The sequence below is a fragment of the Molossus molossus genome, unplaced genomic scaffold, assembly GCF_014108415.1.
Source record: "Molossus molossus isolate mMolMol1 unplaced genomic scaffold, mMolMol1.p scaffold_m16_p_4, whole genome shotgun sequence".
Taxonomy (NCBI): domain Eukaryota; kingdom Metazoa; phylum Chordata; class Mammalia; order Chiroptera; family Molossidae; genus Molossus; species Molossus molossus.
This window is the reverse complement of record NW_023425377.1, coordinates 109,149,475-109,171,915: the sequence shown is the minus strand read 5'-3', so window position 1 is coordinate 109,171,915 and position 22,441 is coordinate 109,149,475.

Below are 22,441 nucleotides of genomic sequence, written 5' to 3'. Positions count from 1 at the left end.
TTTTCTTTTTTAAAAATACTCTGTAGAGCCCATCCTTAAGCATAGGATGACTTTTCTATCAACATTATGTTGGCTCAACAAGCCCTATCCGAGTGCAGACTTCACCCGGGATCTGTTTGTGTGTGAATGGCAACGCCATCTTCCTTGTCGTATTTCAGGTCTTGTTTATAAATTCATACATTCTAGGAATTAGAACTTGTATAGGGTAAGTCCACAATCATAAACAGCTAAAATGATTTTAAATTTCTGATGTAGTCACCTACTACTCGAATTGCTTAACTAGGATACATGTAGTGATACCTACTGGGTGTTCCAGTTTTGTTTATTTCCCTCCTGAAAACATTCAATTCAACAAGTAGTAAACCTGTGAGAGTTTTTGTTGCCACCATCAAGCAACACATTCTAGTCCTTTCCCAAGAAAACTGATGTAAAAATAAATAGAATGTTTGGGGATTAAAATAATACAAAGCATCAGACCAAGTAAAAATACATTTATAGATTATAATTACGATGAAAACGAAGGGAAAGGGAAGCACAGAAGAAAAATAATGAGGTTCTGATGCAAAAATTTCAAACCTCCTATCCTAATTAGGTGGAAAAAAAAATCTTTTGTGTACAAGTAGCATTGTGTTTCTTTTTAGAAAAATATCAATTATCTTTGTTTCCCTTTTAAAAACGTTTTATTTGGAAACATTTATAGATTCCCAGGAAATTGCACAGATAGAGCAAAGAGGTCCCCTGCACATCTTAATGTTAATGACAGCACACTATCAAAACCAGGAAATTGACAGGGTACCATTACCATGTATCATTCTGTTCCCTATCGCATGTGTAGACTTGTGTAAACACCATGGCAAGGGAGATACAGAACCAATCCATTCACACAGAGATCTTCCTGGTTTCATGTTCCTTCTCCTTCCTCCACCATCACTACCCCTGGCAATAACTAATCTCTTCGCCATCTTTACAATTTTGTCATTTCTAGAATGTTATATAAATGGAATTATACAGCAAGTGACATTAATTTATCTTTTTAAAAAAGTTTTCACAGATGTAGTCACGCCCAGATGTATGTACTAGAACTCAATAGTTGACTGTGTTTTAGAAATTACAATCTCATAAAGAGGCTGACGTAGCCACTGACTTTTTTAAATGGCTAGCCAAGTCACTGCTATCTGTGTTTTAGAAATTACAATCTCATAAAGAGGCTGACGTAGCCACTGACTTTTTTAAATGGCTAGCCAAGTCACTGCTATCTCTATCATGAATTATTTAAAACAGCATACTCCAGTTTGAATACAGCCCATATTTTAAATTAAGTTTACCAAAATAATATGCTCAATATACCAGTTTCCTTTTAATAAAAATATTTCTATAAATTCATAATATCACTGAAGTACGAAGCTAAGCGCAAGAATATTTCTAAAACTCCTTTTATCCCAGGAGAAATTAATCTCAGCACAAAAATATCATGCAAATATTTATTTGCAAAGAATTCTAAGCATGTCTCTAGAAAACCACATTTATAAACAAACTGGTTGGGCTGTTTAAAAAGCCTCTCCACTAAATTGGTGGTTCTTTCATGCTGTTTTAATTAATTTACAGAAATGTATTGTGTATGAAAGACCTACATGATTTCTGTCTGGATAGGGAAATCTTATTTTTTAAAAGTAAAGATGTGTTACAGCATTACTACAATTTGTGGAGACCAATCCTTCAAGAGCTAAGCTCCCTCCTACAAGGATAGATTTTCTAGAAAAATAAATGGAGCAAATAAGGAAAGAAGGAAGTTTAGATGATAGAATCTGAAACCTAGATCTTCACCTCTACTTTCTCTGAATTCCTGGGGACATCTTCAGGTCTTTGCTTTCATCATTCTGGCTTCTAGCCCCCCGATCTTCTCCAAGGTGATTCCAAGCAAAATTTTGAACTATGCCCTATGTGTTTGAGATCATCCATGACACTTTCCCACCCTGATCTCCATTTGTTCAATGACCTTGTAAAAATTATAACAGCTATCCATCCAACCAAGCCTTCCACCCATACCCAACTGATTAATATATATAAATATCCATTTGTACAAGGTTGTCTTGTGATGTCAAATAGATTCATGTCTTCAATAAATGGAATACATATTTCTGTGATAATTACCTGGAGAAAAGTTTTAGACAGAAAACTGGACCTTAGAAAACAAACTTCAAGTCAATCCATTCTTTTATTCAATGACTATTTATTGAGTGCTTACGACGCATCTGGCAATGTTCTCTAGCCTGATTATTGCCCAAACAAGAGACTGTAGGGGAGGCAAACTTTTACCTTTACCCTCACAGGGTTATTTTACCTGGATCTGAGAAGTAAATTGAAATAAGATAGATCAACAGGAGAAGAGCATGCAATGTTATTTAACACAACTTTTATGTGATGCAGGAGCCTTCATAAGGAATGAAGACCCAAAGAAATGGCAAAACCTATTTGCTTTATTGTATTAGGTTGACCAAAGAGAGGCTGTTGTGGAAAAGTGACTAAATTATGTGGGGAGACTAAAGGAAGATAAGAGTTATTTTAACAAGGTTTGTTTGTATAGAAAACTCTCAAGTCTCAACTTGTTGTCCTTGATGATAAGAATGTTACTTTCCTTCTAGTATAGGGAAGACATCTTTCATATAGGAATTTCATGTCCTACTTTAAAAAAAAATAGAAGGAAGTTCAGGGTTTTTTTGGTGTGTGATGTGTATTTGCTGTTTTCAAGTGTCTTTAACTTAAAATAGTTGATATGCCGAGTGGCATATTTTGGAGTGGCAGGTTCTAAACTACTTCAAGATCATGCACCCGACCCCCACTCAGTGTTTCCATTTGGAGATCTAAAAGCATCTCCACTGCAATGTGTCCATTACTGAACGCCGCGCATTCCGATGCCTTAACATGCTCCGCTGACTGCTCCCCCATGTCAGCTGGTGGCAGCTCCATACTTCCAGGTGCTCCAACAAAAAGATGGGATTCGTCTCTTTTTCCCACACTCCATATTCAACTCATCTGGGAATCCTATGGGCTCTGCCTTTGGAATATATGCAGAGCCTGGCCCCTTCCTACCACTCCCTCCACTAATCACCCTGGTAGAACCCACAACTGTCATGACTGTAATATTGCAACACTCTCCACACTAGTTCCTCAGATTGTATCTTACTTCCCTGGAGTCTGTTCTCAGAACAACCCAAATGATTCTGATGAAATTTAAGTTCAAGTCATGCCACCCTTCTGCTTGAAACCCTCCAGGGACTCTGCATTTCACTCAGGAGAAGCCAAAGTTCTTACTATGGCTTCTGAGGCCCCGTGACCACTTGCTCTCAGTTACCCTCTGACATCATCCCACGTCCTCTCCTCCAGCCACACCGGCCTGTACACACTGCTCCTAATTAGTTGGGCATGCTACCAACTTAAACTCTAGGTGCTGGTTCTCCCTTCTTCCTGGGAACCCCCACCCCCAATATATTCACATGGTTAATTCTCATACCTCTTTCAAATCTTGTCTCAGGTTTCCCCTGCAAAGACAGCCCACCCCAGACACACAAACTCCCTTCTGATATTTCCAATCTCCCTTAACTTGTCCCCACCCCACTTATTTCAATCTAATCAGACATTATTATGCCTTGTTACTGTGTTTGTTGCTCGATGACAGTGGTCTATTTTGTTTTTGCCTCTTTCCTGATGTGTCCCAAGCATCTGGCATAGGGCGGGTGCTCAGTAAACAATTATTCAGTGAAGGAATGTGAGTAAAACAGATGTGATCTCTGCTGACCAGGTTCTAGTCGGCAGGAGTGATAACTCGTCTCTCTAGGTTTCTTTCTATGGTCAGGACTCCGATGAGTCTGGACGGGTCTGAACCAGCCATAAATATTTTATTTGCAGGACATGTTCTAATTTTGGATTTTATTGAAAGAAAGCATGTATAGCTCATATATAGACATTTGTGCACACTACAACATAGAGTTAATTCAACAAATCCTTATTGAGTACCTATGCTGTATAAACTATTATTGATCTATAAAGTTTGTCTTATTGTCTTGGGAACCCTGGAAACTCCCCAAACTTAAAATGTTAAAATCATGTTGATTCTACCCCAACTTATGAAATGATGTGTTAAAATTATGAGTTCCACCCCAACCAAGCTTCTGACACCTACCGGCTCTAATTCTATTCAAATGCAAGACAGAAGGACTGTTTTCAATTGGCTTTCAATGTGGCGCAGCAATGCTTTCAAAGCTCAGTCACCAAAATCTCACCCTTAGAAAACTGGAAAAGGTAAGAAACAAATGTCAGTCCAAAGGCAAAATCATTCAATTATTTAAAAGTGAAAGAAGAAATTTGCTAGGGAAAGTAATCTTTTACCTTAAGCTCTTGGGGTTTTTTTGTTTTGTTTTTGTTTTTGTTTTTTCTGGAAGCAAGAAGTACTGCTGAATGGTCATTTCTATTTTGTTTTACAAATAAAAGATGGGCTAATTAAGCCTGGAAGTCAAGAATTTTGCCAAAAGGGATATAATGAGGCCAATCCCAATTAGCAATTTATTTGGTTGATATCACAACTTAGAAATGTGAAAGCAGAAAATCCCCAAGTGAATGCATACCTTCCAAGGCTATTTCATGGTATCACTGAGCACAGAGATAAAGCTAAACAACCCCTCCCCCCAAATATGTGCATTATTAGCAAGTGGGACTTTTGCAGAGCAAAGATGAGTCATTTCTAATGAAACCAAAGCCAGATCCTCACTTTCTGGAAAGACAACGGAACCAAACAGCTGTTTGTTGGTTGGAATTACTTTAAGTTATTTTAGAGAACATCACAAAATAAATACATTTTGCTTCTGCATGTATTTTTCCAGTTCCTTTCAAAAAACAAAATGTTCATTTGAGGCCATGACAGCTAAAGTAAAAATGTCTTCGGCATAAAACTCAGCTTTCTAGCCTGCAGGCAAAACATAAAATTGTTGTTAACTCGGAGTGGACCAGAAAACGGATGATAAAACTTGTCCATGGAACTTCGACTAATAACAAACATTTGTCCTATGACACATGCTGTGAGTAATAACACATGACAGGCAATGGATGTGTCACCGTCCTGAGCAGCAGGTTGTAGAGCAGTGGGCCACGTTCACCTGGCCCTTCGGTCGTGGCCTCCAATGAAACTGTCACGGTTGAAAATGCCCTTCAGGAAGACGATCCTCTGGTATGTTTGGTCTCAGTCAGTCTTCCTTGAAGTTGTAGGTTGTGTTATTTAACATGACCAAGCGCAAGTTTCCTCTATTTTCTGCTTTGGCAGCACTGACTATTTCTTAAGAGTTGTGTCGTTTATGTATTTCGCCTCCATTTCTCTTTCACTGAGTTGCAGTTGCAGAGAGAGAGAAGCGATGTTGAAAGAGACAGAAAGCTGGAAGCGAAAGGGCCCTTGTCCATGGCTCCCGCAGGCAACGAGTCCTTTCTTGATTCTGGCTTTGTTTACCGTATTCTGTTGAATCTAAGACACCCCTGTTTGTGAGAGTCTCCATTTAATGTACCAACAGGAAAAAGAATACCCACTTCCAATCTATGATTCGACACCTTAATGAAAGCCTGGGTGGGCTATGTAGCCTTCATTGCCTGCAAATTTCTTTTATCTAGTCCAAATTATTTGGCATTTTCTCCTGCCTTCTATTGCACTGCTTGGCCTACAAGAGGAATTCTTTTGCATTTATCTCAGTAACAAAATGTAGCAAAGCCTCAGAGACCTGCAGATTTTCCTGTTCTTAGGAAGAACATTTTCTCTTGAAGGAAGAACATCTGCTCCACGGGTCTTGAATCCACGGCCAGCTGCTGTCTTTCGGCACGTACCGTCCCTCTTTGGGTCAAGGCTGCTAAGAGGCTTCTCGTGAAAGACTTCTGAAATGGCCATCACACTCAACATCCACTTTCCAACACGGCACACAAACTCAGTCATCACAACCACAACATGGACGGTGCTGACCGAGTCTGCGAGCAGCGGCCACGTCACCAAACCTCTGCCTGCTGGCGGCCAGTCGGCGTCTCTCCCCCCGAGACAGGCTAACACGGGAGGGGAAACGGGCATCTCAGTATTAGCAGAACGTGACATTATCTGATCACTAACTGTTCAGGGGTAGCAAACTCAAATGCCCAGAGGGCCAATTAAATCCTGTCCGTGAAGTCCAGCTCTATATAAGAAACATGTACCCTGTACATCAAATATCCCCTGTTTCAATACAGGTGAGGATACAAAGCGATACTGGACACCCTAAGGAAACACCAGGTGACACAACCAGGAACGGTAGCAAACCAAAGAACACGTGTCCTGTCTAAAGGGGGCAGAGGCCACACAGCTCAGGTCAAAGGTTACCGTGACTGCAAGCCTTAAGGTTTTGAACAAAGCAGTATTACCCACCCTTCTCATTTTTAAAGAGAAGCTGGGAATCTGGATTTTGATGGGATAGCTCTTCATTTTTAAGTTTTGGTAACTGATTCACAAATTTGAAAACACCATACGAAGTGAATCTGTGCGCCACATTTGGTTCCCAGCTCACCAGTTCCTGGTCTGTGCAAGATACACCTGACGTGGGTCAACCATGCTATAAACACGGCCATTTATTCGTTTGATTTTCAAATCCTCACCTGAGGATATTTTCCCATTTATTTTAGACAGAGTGGGAAGGAGGGAGGGAGGGAGAGAGAGAGAAACATCCATGTGTGAGACATATTGACTGGTTGCCTCCTGCACGACCCCAACCAGGGCCGGGGACTGAACCGCAGCCGAGGCACGTGCCCTTGACCAGAATCGAACCCCCGAATCTTTGGGCTTTGGGCCAATGCTCTAACCATTGAGCCAAACCAGCCAGGGTGTGGCCGTTTGTCTTATGAGCAGATTTCATGAAAAAGCAAACACGGTCAGGATGACTGAGAAGGTGACCCCCTCATGTTAACCTTTTTGCCTGTGAAGCATCAGGACACATTAGGTACCAGGAGAAAATAGGACTGGAAGGTCTTTGCAGTCAGTTCATTTTGAGTATTTTTCTTATCATTTCTATGTGTAATTATAAGAATGATTTCAAGGCTTGGAACTGGGAACAAGCAGTTTTTCCCAAAATAAAAATGATTGGGATTTTTTTTGGGCCCCAAGTGTTTCTTTAAAAATGAGAATTACTGCTCTGGGTCCTGGTCTTGCTTGGTGCTCCTGCTCCTCGAACCCAGGACCTCGCTGAACCGACGTGCCTTTCTGAGCCTCCCAGCTCTTTGTCTTTCTTTTTTTTGAGAGAAAGGAGATGGGAGAATAAAGGGGAGAGACTCTAGCTAGGGCTCATCCCAATGCGTTCATCTCTGGTTTAAAGGCTTGAAGTCCGCCAAGATGCTGAATCCTAAATGTCCCTGGTCTCACAATGGAATTCAAGGCAACAGGTCCTCTCTGGGTGCTTGGTGTTCTGGGACTCGATGTTCTCATTTGTAAAATGAGCAGACAGATTAAACAAGTATTTTTTGACCTGTGTTCTGAAAAACTTTAGGGACTCAGATACCGTGCTTAAGGAGGGGTATCTGGTTTTATACAACTCACATTTGGTCTTAAAGGAAAGGCTTCCAATACATAGGAAAATACACCACCTGAAAAAAGTGCAGAGTTCGAAAACCACTGGCTTGGTCATGGCGGTGATCAGCCATGAGGCCTTTCCAGCTCTAACACTTCGGTTATAAAACTCCCCCAACTTGTGTATTTCAATACTGCTCTTACCAAGTAAAACACTGAGACATTTTCAGATTCAACAACAACTTTGAAATGAAACTTTCTTTTCCTCAGATTTTGCAAACGATCCCGTAAAGAGCATGAGTCTGGGAAAAGCAGCTCCCCTAAGGAAAAGGGGACCTTGTACCTGGTCACTGTCGAACATGTGCTCCCTGATCAGGTTTGTACACGGTAGTGCCCCCTCGTCCCTGAGGGATGTGATCCAAGACCCCAGTGGTGCCTGAAACCTCAGAGAGTACAAAACCCTATACACACACACACACACACACACACACACACACACACACATGCCCCTATCGTAAAGATTAATTTATAAATTAAGCACAGTAAGAAATAAACAAGAATAACTAAAAATAAAATAGAACAACTTTAACAATATAGTGTGATAAAAGTTATACGAATGTGGTCTCTCTCTCTCTCTTACAATATCTTAGGAACTGTACTCACCTTCTCACTTAGGGAAGCACTTGCGGCTTCTCTTGTGCGGATCGCGTGTCTGTGCTGTCCGCCCTGGGCGGTGCTGGTATAACCAGGGTACGTGGACACCAGCACTGAGAGACTGCGACAGGCAAGCTGAGGACCAGGATGGCTACTCAGTGAGTAATGGTCAGAGATGCGGGGCAAAGGGCCATCACCTCCCAAGTGGGATGGAGCAGATGTGAGATTTTATCACATTACTCAGAACCGGGGATACTTTTATTAGAGAGAAATGCAAGAAACTGAGGTTAAAATAAACTCCACTGTAGAGACCAGGCAAAAAGCTGCTCTTTAAACACACTCAGTGGTTTCCGACCCTTTTCTGCCTGTGTCTCGGAAGCCCATTCATCTATAGCTCTTTAAATCCACATCATCCTCGGGCTGACGGGTGATTCCATTTCCTCGCGGCCCCCTAGTACCTATTATCTTTTATAATTACCTTCCACAAAAGGCCAGTTTTGTGAACTCTATTTAGACACACGTATGTAAAGCTTACCCACATACTCCTGGAGTTGGGGACCACACTGGTCTTCTGCATCCCCAGGGTTTCTTGTGCAATCAGTAGGTAATCAGTACATCAATTGGAGTGTTACATATACTAACTAAGTAACGTTATATCTATGAGCAAAAACACTACTGCCATATGAGGAATGCCGTATGGGTTCAAAGGCACTTTGAGAAAAAAACGAAAACAGCCTAATTGATCGTATAGTATGAGATTAGATCGTACCAAGAAAACAATACCTACATTACAGCAGTGAGCGAAGACAGGATATGATGTCTAATGCTACACGAAAAATATGAAAAGAGAAGCAAAGATTTCACAATAATGTTTAGGATTATTATATTCAGAATAGTTTTATTGTCTACTTTTCAAAATGTTGATAATTAGGCTCATATTACTTTTATAATGAAAAACATGCTCTGAGTTTCTATGCTCGAAGGAATGAGGAATATCAGTGGGATTTTGTTATGACATGAATTTGAGGTCACATAATTGCCATTTTTTAGAAGAAACCATTTCATAATAAATGTTCCTTTTTGGTAGAGACAGACTAAAAATCGATAGCCTTCTCTGTGGGTTTCATCGTGGGCCTTCCTTTTAATAAATTCTATTTCAGCCCTGGCCGGTTTGGCTCAGCAGTTAGAGTGTCGGCCTACGGTCCAGAGAGACCCAGGTTTGGTTCCCGCTAAGGGCATGTACCTTGGTTGCAGTATGTCCCGGCCCTGGTTGGGTCGTGCGGGTGGCAGCCACTCAATGTGTCCCTTTCACATCGATGTTTCTCCCTCTCTCTCTCTCTTCCTCTCTCTCCCCCTCCCACTCTATCTGAACAAAATAGTGGGAAAATGGCCTTGGGTAAGGATAATTAATAAATAAATAAATAAATAAATAAATAAATAAATTCCATTCCACGGAGAGCAATGTTGGAGCAAAATGCCTGTGTCTTGCTACCAAAGAAAATTTCATAAGCAAACTAAATGACTTTGTTACTATCTCCACTAAGAGCCCAGAAAGTGAAAAAAAAAAGGTAATTATCACAGTGGTCTCTAAATACTTCCATGTTTTAAGCCATGGGCCAAATTAGGTCCTAAAAAATCCAATCTAGTAAAAACAACAAAATCTACTAGTAACCTGAGGAAAACCCCAGAACAGTTTGTCTTCTGGCAAGTGACTGACCTAGATTTGGATGACAAGGCACTAGATAGTGTTTCCAAGGATGGAGGGGAACATCTGCTCCCAACCCACCTTTAAAGGGTGTGTGTGTGTGTGTGTGTGTGTGTGTGTGTGTGTGTGTTTTAAGAGAGTATACTATTCCCAAGACAGCAAAAGAAGGTGGGCTATTTTATGTTTCTCTTTTTCCCCAGAAGGACCTAGATACTTCAAAAGACTTGCCTAAAGGAATTTGTCTAAAATAACACATTCCACCTCCTACATCTACAGCTCAAAATACTCACAAGTCATTCCAAACTCCTTTTCCTACCTCAATTCTCTTACTGCCTAAGTCACCAAAATAAATAAGTAAATGCCCAATTGATTGATATAAAATGACAATTGAATGTCTCAGGCAGCTCTGCACTTATGACATAGTCCCACACAATTAGATACGTTCACAACCGTGCTGTGGTGTTCCTGCAACAATTCTATCTTCCCGATAAAAAGGACAGCCTTTTCTAAACCTCCCCCTTTCTCCGACTTCTTCCTGCCTGGGATGCAGATGTGAGAGTCAGAATCACAGCACCCATACTGCAAGTACGAGGAAATAGCCAAGCAAATGCAGAAGTCTTGGAACTAACACGGTTAAGGTGCTGAAATAAAACCAGAAACCACCCACCTTCAGATTGACTTAAAATCAATGTGGTTGGATTTTTCTGTAGGTAACAGCATTTTTATCTCTTATAACCTGTTTATAGCCAATCTCAACATGGTTTATTCCTTCTTTTTTGTCGTTCTTTGAATCTCTCTCCATTATTCTTAGACCCACATGTGAAAATATGTCTGCTTTGCGGACATATCCATGGTATATATTCTATTGGAGCAGGGTTTACTAGTACATGTGCCTCAGAGCACATGTTTGATGATATATTCCACCAAAAAGAGAGGACGTGGACAAAGAACAGGAAGATTTTGTGATGACATATATTTGGAAAACACTGGATACTCTGTTCCCCTTCTGGGGTGTCACAATACACATAAGACTATTGTAGACTTTGAAAAGAAGAACAAGTATGATAGAAAAATTGAAATAACATTCAGATGCTTCCCACTCTTATTTGACTGCTGAAGTGGTTTTTTCCAGCAACCCCTTTAACTAGGGTTCTGAGAGCCACATGTGGGAAATACTAAACTATATTTATCCATAATTATTTTCAAACTAATTGTGTTATATTTTCGTATTTACAAATGACCCATATATTCTGGAAAAAATGAGAGAAACTCCAGGGAAGTCCAGATCTTTTGACCCTACCAAACGATGGCAGGCAGTAGGCAAATCGGCAATTACTCCGCTAGTGACAAATCCTCCGCTCCCTGTGGCAGGAAGACGCAGCCCTGACCCTGGCGGCAGTGGTAACCTGCGCATGCGTTTCTGGGTGGAGAGGTCTCCTTCCAGACCACATGCTTGAAATACGACACCTGGACTTGTTTGTCTTGGCTGCTGCTCTCTGTATGGACAATTGCTGCCAGTCTGTGAATCGAACAATTCTTGCTAATCTATGATAAATTTTAATCTATGATATATTTTGAGTGCCACATGTTTTTAAGGTCCTTTTTTTACTTTTAATGCCAAACTTGCTTTCCCTTTGGGGCTGGTTTGTCCTCAGCAGAGGCATTTGATGTACTTCCAAGGAACGGTAGGTTGTAATCACCACCCCCGCTGCCCTTTTCCAAATGACTTACTCTGGGCCATGAACCCAACTGTAGCTATCAGGGTGTGTGTATTTTTCCCCTTTTCTCTCTTCACATTGTCTCAACTTTTGAGCCAGAATAATTTAAGCACTGGGGTCTTGTCGGGTTTTGCAACTATGAGCAGCCTTGCAAAGTCTAGGCATTTTGCCAGAAATCTAAACTTTGCTGAACTATGTTAAAAGGTTAAGCATTTCACAGAGTTTGGGTTCTCCTCTCCCCATGCACTCCCAGATTCCGCCTTGTTCTTTCTTAAACGTCAGTTTTATCAGGAACTGGAATAACTAATAGTGTGCTGGATGAAACATGTTCAGCCATCACCCTGTAACCATAGTGCAGCTTAAAAACCCCAAACAAATGTGAACCACACTTCGCTTCTTAATCAGGACATTAAGGTCATAGAGTCCATTTAGACTGCAGACAAAATGCTAAAAACTTTCCATAAAATAAAACTGTTAAAATAAAGCTCTTATTCGTTGCCTGTAATGATTTCTCTTCTAACAGAAACACTTTCCAAAAATGAACATCAGTGAATACAAATGAATCACATCCCCCCCTTTCCCCCCCCTAGTCTATATAAAATACTGGCTTCTAGGTCCTTAGTTTTAATAGCCTCCTCGTGGTTATTTCTAGAACATAGGACACCTGTTTACTCTCGGCTAGGATGTTTCCGAGGCTCAACCCCACAGTGAACAGGGATACTGAAGGGAAATGAAAACTCTAGAAATTATCCTTAATTTACCCAGTTTCCATCTGAGGGTAAGTGCTGTTGGCATCTCTGCAAAAATGTTTCCAGAGTTTACTATTCTCTCTCGTCCCCACTCCCACCCGGGTCCCAGTGACTTTCTCTCACCTGGACTCCCGTGTGGTCTCCTAACTGGCCCCCTTCGTTCCGCTTCTCCTCCATTCTCTCCAGAGCCGCCAGGCCACCGGGTCTCCAGAGCCTTCGAACAAAAGCACAAGCTTCTTCTCCGCTTTGTAAGCCCTGCTGAACCCCCTCCTCATCTTAGCCCACCTCCTCCTTTCCCACCACCTTCCTGCCCCCCGGGACCTGCTTTCTTTCCTGCAAACACACCAGGTTTGTAACCGGGCCCAGGTGGGCCTGCCCTCCCCGTTCTTGTATGGCTGGCCCCTCCCTCTCATCAGTTTTAAGTGTTATCCACCTAGGAGAGCCTTCCAGAACTACATCATCTAAAAGTCCTTCTTTCCACCCCTCAGTCATTCTCCATCAGAATAACGACACTACATGGTCCTTTCCCTCTCTGATATTTTTCTCTGTTAATCACTTCTCTGTCTTCTGATTTCTTCTACTGGTGAAGAGCAGGAATTTACTATGTTACTGCTGCTTGAGACTCGGCAAAGAGACTGATAGGTACTGAAGGACATGAGCAGGACAAGAACTGGGAACAGGAGCTGCCTTCAGCTCCGCTGGCCCAGCCCGCGACGTGACAAGACCAGTTAGCGGGTACTTTTGAGCAAGAGTGTGTCAGGGGTTGGATGTCCTGATAGATTTCTTGGGGTGTGCCATGAGCTTTTAAGAACTAAACCAGAAAATACAGACACTGACATAAATAGAGAGAGCTGTTTGTCTTCTCTTGTGGGGACATGACCTTCTCCAGGTGGCTATTTGTGTCCTTGACATGTTCCATATAGTTTAAGCTACTAGTTGTCAAAGAAACCTCCTGATAAGAAATTTCCCTCAACAGAGAAAACACATCTTTTACTTGCTGTATGAAGGTACATCGCTGGAGGTTTTCTGCTAGACGGTCGCAGCTTTATGAGTTTACAAACACTGTTAAGTTGCAGTGTCCTTGCTGCTAAGCAAACAGCCAACTTCGATGACTCATATCCATTGGTCGCAAGTTGTATCTGTGATCAAAGATCAGGGGGTCACGGGAACAGCGCTTAACAAACGTCTGGCTTCCAGGCTGGGTTTCCGGAGCAGCCGGGACTCACGAGGGGAGGCCAGAGCGGAGCGTGCGCTGCGGGCACCGCGCTCCCTGGGCTGGACCGCTCTCGGTCAGCAGCCCTGAGAGCTGGGCTCAGCTCAGTCCAGGCGGTTTTGCTCTCATGCCCAGTCAGTGGGGAGGAAGCAAATGGGAGAAGCCCTGGGTGGACGTGCGCACCAACATTTGTGAAGGTGAGAGGAAAGGTAAGGACCATGGTAAGGTCACTTCTGGGAGAAGGGAGGTAATGGCAAACTTATTGCTCAGGGGAAAAGCAAGGGAGCTGGGTGTATGTCCAAAGGAAATGGAAACAGGATATCAGAGACATGTCTGCGCACCCAAGTGGTATGGAAAGAACCTAAGTACCATCAAGGGATGAATGGATAGAGAAGATGAGGTGCCACCCGGCCGGTGTGGCTCACTGGTTGAGCGTCAACCCATGCACCAAGAGGTCACCGGTTCAATTCCCCGTCGGGGTACATGCTCAGGTTGTGGGCCAAATCCCAAGTGGGGGCATGCAGGAGGCGGCCAAATGATGTTCTCTCTCATCGATGTTTCTTTCTCCCTCTCCCTCTCCCTTCCTCTCTCTCTCTAAAATCAATAAAGAAAAAATATTTTTTAAAAAAGAAGATGAGGTACCTACATACACAATGGAATATTATTCAGCCATGAGAAAGAAGGAAATCCTGCTGTTTGTGACATGGACGCACTCTGAAGGCATTATTCTAGTGAGATAAGTCAGACAGAGAAAGACAAATGCCCTGTAATCTCACTGGTATGTGGAATACAAAAAAGCCGAATTCATAAAGAGAAGAAGTAAAAAAATGGTCACTTGGGTCTAGGAAGTGGGTGAATAGGAGAGATGCTATTTAAGGACACAGACTTGCAACCAGTCCATAAACAAGTCCTGCGGGTCTGATGCACACAACGGTGACTGTGGTCAACAATAATGTATCATAATCATCAAACGTGCTAAGAGACTCGATCTTCCTTATTCCTGGCCACCAAAAAAGAAATGATACTTATGTGGCATGATAGAGGTGCTAGCTAAAGCTACAAATGGCCACCATATTACAATATATAAATGTAGCAACTCAACATGTTGTACACCTTAAACTTACACAATGTTATATGTCAAATATATTTCAATAAAAATAATAGAGTTCACAGGAGGCACCCGGGCAGACAAAGCAGGACCTGCATCTGATAGCATTAGTACCCAGAGAGAGCTTCTCATAAAAATGTAGTATTACAATTGACCGTACACTAGAAAAGAAGGTGATAATAATGATAAGTAGCTAGCTATTCCCCCAAACCTCACAAGAAATAGTATAGGAAAGGAAAAGGGTAGCAATTCCTTTTGAAGAACAACATAAAAGGAGACATTATAGACCTGGGTCGAAGAGGCCATTGCCCTCTTTCCCTTGTCTGTTTTCCAGCATTTACTGGGCGATAATCTGTGCCAGGTGCTGCACCAGGCACTGAGGGCATGAAGTAAGTTTCACATCTGGAAAGCAGGTTTCAGGAAAATGTGGACAATAGTCACCCACGTACAAGCAGACAGGGATCGGAGCAGTGGCGTCCGGTCGAGGGAAGGGCTGCTGGGTCAGACGGGAGAAATAGGAGTATGTTAAAGCCCTGAGTTCTTTCTGAAAAGACTGATTAAATACTTCTTTTTCTTTCCAGTTATCGCCTCATCACAGTTCAGTGAATGCTGCTAAAGGAGAACTTATTTTACGCCTTTTCTGAACAGGTATTTTAATCTCTAAAGACCCTGAAAGAAACTTGTAGCTCAGACTTTGAAATAGTATGTAAGCAATGTTTCCTCCCAATTCTCCATCCACAGTGTCTCTGTGACATCCCCCCAAAATAAGACGGTCTCCCTTAATTACAATTTCTACTGTACACACAGGAAGTTCCTGCCCACCAATTTTGAAACATTTCAGCTTCATTTGAATCTTTCTGTTTCTTGAACATGTGCTAACTTTTTTAACTTCAAAAATTTTATAGTCTCTTTTGTTTGTTTGTTTTGGACAGGAATCCACTCATCCACCCATTCATTCATTCAACAAATATTTACTAAGTGCATCCACTCTGTGAGAGCTACTAAACTAGGCAATAGGAAGAGAGAGACGAGCTCGTAGCAAGTGACCCCGCCCTGAGGAGCGCCCATCCCAGTGAGCACAGTAAACAGAGACTCCCAAGGGTGCCTGAAGGGCTATGACAGAGGACACGTACTAGCAACTGTGAGGGCCCATTAGGGGACAACGTCTTGGAGGGTCAGGGAAACTTTTTAAGGAAACAACATCAGAACCGAAACATAAATGAAGATAAGACATTATCTAAGTAAAGAACAGAGGGAAGAATGTTGTAACCGGGACTAGACATATTTTCAAAATCCCCGAGATGAGGGATACAGTCCAGAAAATAGAAGCATGTGACTGTGTATTCTGGGGGTGGGGGGAATGGAGGTGTGAGGGAGGGTTAAAAGATGTGGGTGGTGCCCAGATTTGCAAAAAGGGACGTGAGAGAGAAGTTGTAAAGGGTCTCATAAGATATGTTAAATGTTTTTCATTTTATCCTGAGGGTGACGGGAGCCTTCCGACATTTTTAAGCAGAGAAGCTGTAAAAAACAGATTCATGTTCTAGAACACTCACACTGACTGCAGACTAGAAAATAGATTGCAGGGAAACATGGATTATCGTAGCCCATGTGGAAGTTGAATGTGGTCAGAGAAGGGGTGTCATAAGCCAAGGGGTGGAGGAAGTTTGGCAGGAAAGAAGAAAATAGAGCAGGTTAAATACTGATGCTAACAAATCTGTGTAGAAGATAAAGATACAGAAGAGAGGAGACCACCAAGAAAGTAGTCCTTGAGGATGCGAGACAGGGTGTGATCCAGGGGGAGAGAAAATGGTAGGTGCAGATGAAGGTCAAGTTTTTTGCTTTTTGTTTTTGTTTTTGGTTTTTAATTTATCTTTATTGTTGAAAGCATTACAAATGTCCCCCCACCCCCACCCCATGGCAGGAACTGAGAAAATTCTCTTCTTGCGTCTGTTTCTCTAAGATCTGCTGCAAGATTTGTTGCTGAGAGTGACGGGGCAGGAGGTAGGGTAAGGAGTTTGGAAAGAGAGGGGGATCTGAAAAACCACGTTGGAAATAGCCCTGAGAGACAGCTGAGTAGACACAGGAGTGCCCCGGGGTAAGGCTGAGTGTTGGTTGATGGCAAAGCCATGCACTTCCAGCAGCATGAATCTGGCCAGGTGCGCGGCTGCCTCAGCAGGGCACAGCATCCCAGCGGTAGGTGTCTAGCGAGCAGACATTTGCGAAGACTAAGCTTTAAGGTTTTTCCAGGCGGGCATGGAAGAACAACAAAGGGCAAGAAAGTCTGCAGATCCTCTAGTGTATATTTCCTACATACAAGAGCATGCTCCTACATAACCACAATACATCCATCAAATCGTGACATCAACAGTGATACTAAACAGTGATGCTAACACCTAATTCTTGGCTCCACTGAAGTTCTGCCTATTTTCACGACATAAACAAAAGATTCAGTCCAGCATCACATAGTGGGCTATCATGTCCCTTAGTCTCCTTCAGTCTAGAAGAGATTCTCAGTTGTTCCAGGACTTTTTAAAAGTCCTGACACTTTAGAAAAGTACAAACCAGTTACTTTGTAGTAGGTTCCTCAGTTTGGCTTTGTTTGATGTTTCCTCTTAATTAGACTCAGAATATGCATTTCTGGCAGGACTATTTCGGCATGACAACTTGTTTTTCACAGTTAAGTCTATCAGATGGCAAGCGATGTCCACTTGTCCTGTAATTGGTAATGTTGACTTTGCTCTCCCGAGTGAAATGGTGTCTGCAAAGCTTCACCACCGTGAAGTTCCTCCTTTTCTCTTAGACAGTATTTTGTAGGGAGATACTTCAAAACTATATAAAACCCTGACCCCCTTCAAATGTTCAATTTGCTCATGAGTTTATTTGTATCTAAGTGAATTTCCAATGTTTTTCCATGGGTTTTCATCGAATACCGTCATCATTTTTATGCTCTAATTGCCCCACACTGGCCAGGAGCACACTGAAGCCTGCTTCTGTTTCCTTTTGACATGTCCCCATCAGCTTTCTAGCACTTTCTGGCACAAGCTGTCCTGTCTTGTACTTTCCTTGCCCTATCCTGGGAATTAGCCACTTCTTCAAGGAGTCTTAGTGCCTTTGCATGGAAAATAGTATTTAAGAGCCAATATCTAAGTGCCAGATGTTATTGGGGGTCACTGTTCCAAGCTCTTCTTAGTATAAAGAGCTAAGAAATATGTGTATGTGGATAAATGTCTAAATCACGTCCATATCCATACACTTATACCTTTAATTACTGCTATATCTATCTATCTATCTATCTATCTATCTATCTATCTATCTATCTATCTATCTGCCTGCCTACATATCTATCATCTATCTCAGACCATGAGTGCACATGGAGTTTTACAAATCCAATCCAACACAACAGGGTTTATATAGTTTGCTTCCTTTTGTATGTGTAACTCCTTTCTCCAAAAGGAGACGGCGGTCTCTTATGTATTTAATTGATCCATCCCTCTGGGTGTAACCTGCCACCGGTCTTCCCCTATGTGACTGCCCCATGTGGACAGCTCCCCACCCACTTGGGCTCTGACACCTCACAACCTCCCTCTGTGGGGATCCCTCCTCATCTTACTAGGGCTCTGATACCCTTCACCAAGACCCTCTTCTCTGAAGCTCCACACCGGCCACCCCCGCATGGGTGCTCTCCTCTCCCGACAGAGCTTGGCCGCCCTGCGCCAGGCAGTCACTCCTTGGAGAAGGTCTCCTGTGCCCCTTGGGCTCCAACTCCCCGCTGGTCCACTCCCCTCCTGCACTCACTCCGTACCCTGCCTGCTCCCCATTCCCTCCCTCATTCTGACTGAGCTGACGTCCCACCCACGCCACCCCTTCCCTTGGAGGGTGCCCTCTTCACCCTGCTCGGACTGTCACCTGATGCCACAGAGCAAACCCTCTCACCTGCTTGGGCTCTGAGCCCCTGCCACCCTCCCTGCCACACAATGTCCAGGACGCCTGCTCTGCTCTGCCCACATGACAGAATCGGGGCGGAGTTTCTCAGGGAAGGAAGAGATGGCTCTGAACCGCTTTTTTGTCATAGACAAGGAAGGGCTTCAAGATGTCCACAGACTTGTGATTAACCATTTGTTAAATGTTTATTTATTTTTATTTATCTCAGAGAGAGAGGAAGGGAGAGAGAGAGATGAGAGAGAGAGAGAGAGAGAGAGAGAGAGAGAGAGAGAGAGTGAGAGAGAACACTAACTTGTTATTCTACCCATTCATACACCCACCAGTTGACTCTTGCATTTGCCCTGACTGGGGATCGAACCCATAACCATCGCCTATTGGATGATGCTCCAACCAACTGAGCTACCTGGCCAGGGCTGGTTAATCTTTTTTTTTAAATCCTCACCCAAAGATGGTTTTGCATTTATCTTTAGTTAGAGCGGGAGGGAGAGAGGGAGGAAGAAAGAGAGAGAAACATCAATGTGAGAGAGACACATGGAGTGGTCGCCACCCACATAAACCCAACCGGGACCAGGGACAAACTGCAACCAAGGTGCATGCCCTTAGCAGGAACTGAACCCGGGACTCTCTGGTCCACAGGTTGATGCTCTAACCGCTGAGCCAAACCAGCCAGGGGCTGGTTAATCATTTTTTAACATCTTAACACTTATTACTGTCTAGTTTGTATCACTGTTATGAGTAACTAATTTATCTGAGATGAATAAAGTTCAGGGAGTTCCTTGGTATCTCATAAAATATAAAACTAGCCTTTTCAATTTCAAAAATAGCCGCCTTGTTGTTAATTATACTTTTTAAATTAATTATGCCTTTTTTGAATGCCCTTTATTCTATTTTCTTAATTTTTCATGTACACTGATGGATGTTAATGTAGACTAAAAATATGGATGGCATGTTGTTATTTTTAGTGAGATCACAAAATTGATTTGCAAAGTGTTGACTTTAAATAAGAACTAACTTTTTTCATTGTGTTCACTGTCAGACTTTGTTTACAAATTTGGTGTGTGTGTGTGTGTGTGTGTGTGTGTGATCACTACAATCAAGTTTTCTAGAAAAGATTTATTGTATCTTCTGTTTATTTCTCACGAGCAGACGGAGTGGGTCACCCACAGTGTCTTTGCCATTTTGAAGAAGACTGTGATCTGAAAACGTTCTGAGAATTTTAGGTCTATAGCAATCACTTCATAATAAATAACAAAACATGCAGAAGTCCAGCTCCCCACTGAGATCACCGTGGTTTTAAGCGATCTGGCTTCAGTTATGATCACACCAGCTCCTTGGACTACAGTTCCTGCCTGGCAAATGCCTTTTGTTTTCAATTCTCTTCATTGTTCACGTACATTGGTGGGTGTTGATGCAGACTAAAAATATAGATGGCACTTTTATTATTTTTAATGAGATCAGAAAACTGATTTACAAAGTGTTAACTTTAACTAAGAACTCACTTTTTTCAATGTGCTCACTGTCAGATTTTGTTTACAAATCTGACGTGTGTATCGTCACTTTGAAATCAAGTTTTCTCTACAGTTTTATCTTAGTACATTTTATATGAAACCCTTTATTAACATCGCACACTTGTAGAAATATATTTATTCTTCTTATCTAAAAATATTCACTATTTGAAACAGATGCCCTATCAATTTCTGTATTTTACCTTTTGTTTACGATATCAGGAATATGTTTAAATAATAACCAGTTAAAAAGTGAAACAGTTGATTTGATTATTTACTTTTCGTGGTGCAAAAAGCAATGAATCAGGCATTACCGAATTTAACTTTTTCCATCAAAGGCTTTTTTTTTTCCTTTTGTAAAATATACGCGTAGACATTTCTTAAACCTAGCACATGCTTGCCCTGTTTCTGCGTGAAGTTTGATTTTAAATACGCTACTTTGAAAGTCAACAATGGCCAACCTAGAATGTCATTTTCCTCCTGGAATAATAGGCACAAGGTAATTTCTCTTCCCAAATGTGAATGAAAAAAATTCATCGTTTCTCTCTTATATCAACCAATGTAAATTTTATAGGCTTTTCCTTTTCTAAGAATGCTGAAACTGCAGTAATTTTGGCAGCATATTTTACTAGGCTTTATTTTTCAGAAGTCCCTTATTTAAAAAAAAAAAAAAGTAGATGACAATACACCACATTTAAAGATTTTGCATTATACGTACAATTCAGACTTTAATAAAGGCTACAACACTATAGGTGTTATATAATTTATCAGTGTCACTAATGAGTTCACCTTTAAACAATGTAGTTGATTGTGGGAAAGTTGCCATGTGTGTCGATCAATTTCCAATCTTGTTAGAAATTCTTTTCATCCTCTTTCCACTTACCTTTTTTTCTTCTTATCGTATCTTGAAGTAATACAGTTTTTATTAATAGATATATGGGAATTGGGAGTCATTTTTACTTTTCTGCTTGCGTTACAGAATGAAAATGAATGCGTGCTCCTCCCTAATTGTGGTTTATGATTTAATAATGCGACAGTTCCTGGCCTTGTCAGTATTCTTACCTCTGCAAGCATATCTCGAGTCCACCGATCTTAGGCACGCCTCATAGTATGTGGGTATCAGGAATAAACAGCGAAACTCGTACGCAATCTGCCTCTGAATACATCAGGCGCAAAGAGAAATACAACGTTTTTGCCATATTGATTTTCATTCGGCTAAAGCTTTTCCTTTGGCTAGCTCAAATTTCTGTTTTCACTTAGAACATTTTAACACTTTTACTAATCTAATCAGTGAATCTATATTTGTTTTTAATGAATTGCCCTGAAATCTTGCCTTTCATTTGCAATGCAAAACATTTTCCCATCCTAGAATAGACTATAATTAAATTATGCATATAACTTTTTACAATATGAGGCTTATGTAGCCTGTGATCGTCTATGAAAAGGAATCATTTAAAACAAATGTTATCCTATTTTTAAGTCTAGAAAATGTTTTGTAATATTTGGTATAAAGAAGATGAAAAATTGTATTGTTACCAAAATAGTATCTATTATATATCCTCCTACTTCAAAAACTTCATTCTCTGAATGCAAATGAATACATTATCCATGGGGAAAAATGTCTCTACTCTATAATCAAATTATTGATTGATCGACACTAGAAGTTTGTTGTGATGGATTAGACATTTTCCCCAACGTTACTATCAGCTGCTTAAGGTTTCAGAAGACATATGCTGCCTAGGAGCTGGAACTAATTTTTAAAATTTGCATAATACAGGTGTCCAGTCGGTTGAACTGCTGACTTAACTCCGTCTTTGAAAGATAGAGTGAGGCTCTGCTCACATGCGGAAAGGCCACATTATGCTAATGAGGACCATTTAGTCATCTGCTGACACTTATTGGACATGATCAAATTGCAGTATAGGCAGTAAACTCCACTGGATAGCATGGCTTTTAAATCCATAAGGCATGCAAGAAATTTTCTCAGACGACTGCGTTCGGTTCAGATATGTGACACCAACGATGTGTAATTGAGGCAGCCGGGGGACGACCAAGGGAAAGGGACAGTGGTGTCCCTTGGCAGAAGCCCTGCTGTGGGACAAAGCAACAGTGCATGTGAGAAGGTGGCCACCCTATAAACAGTCACAGGGCTGAGACGAAAGGGAGGAAGAAGGAAGAGAAAAGGAGTTATAAAGAGGCAGGAAGGGTTCAACGTCAACAGTGAACATAGGAAATATATTAGAGGAGATGAAGGTATTTATTTATCAGTTGTCAAAGAGCGACATGCAT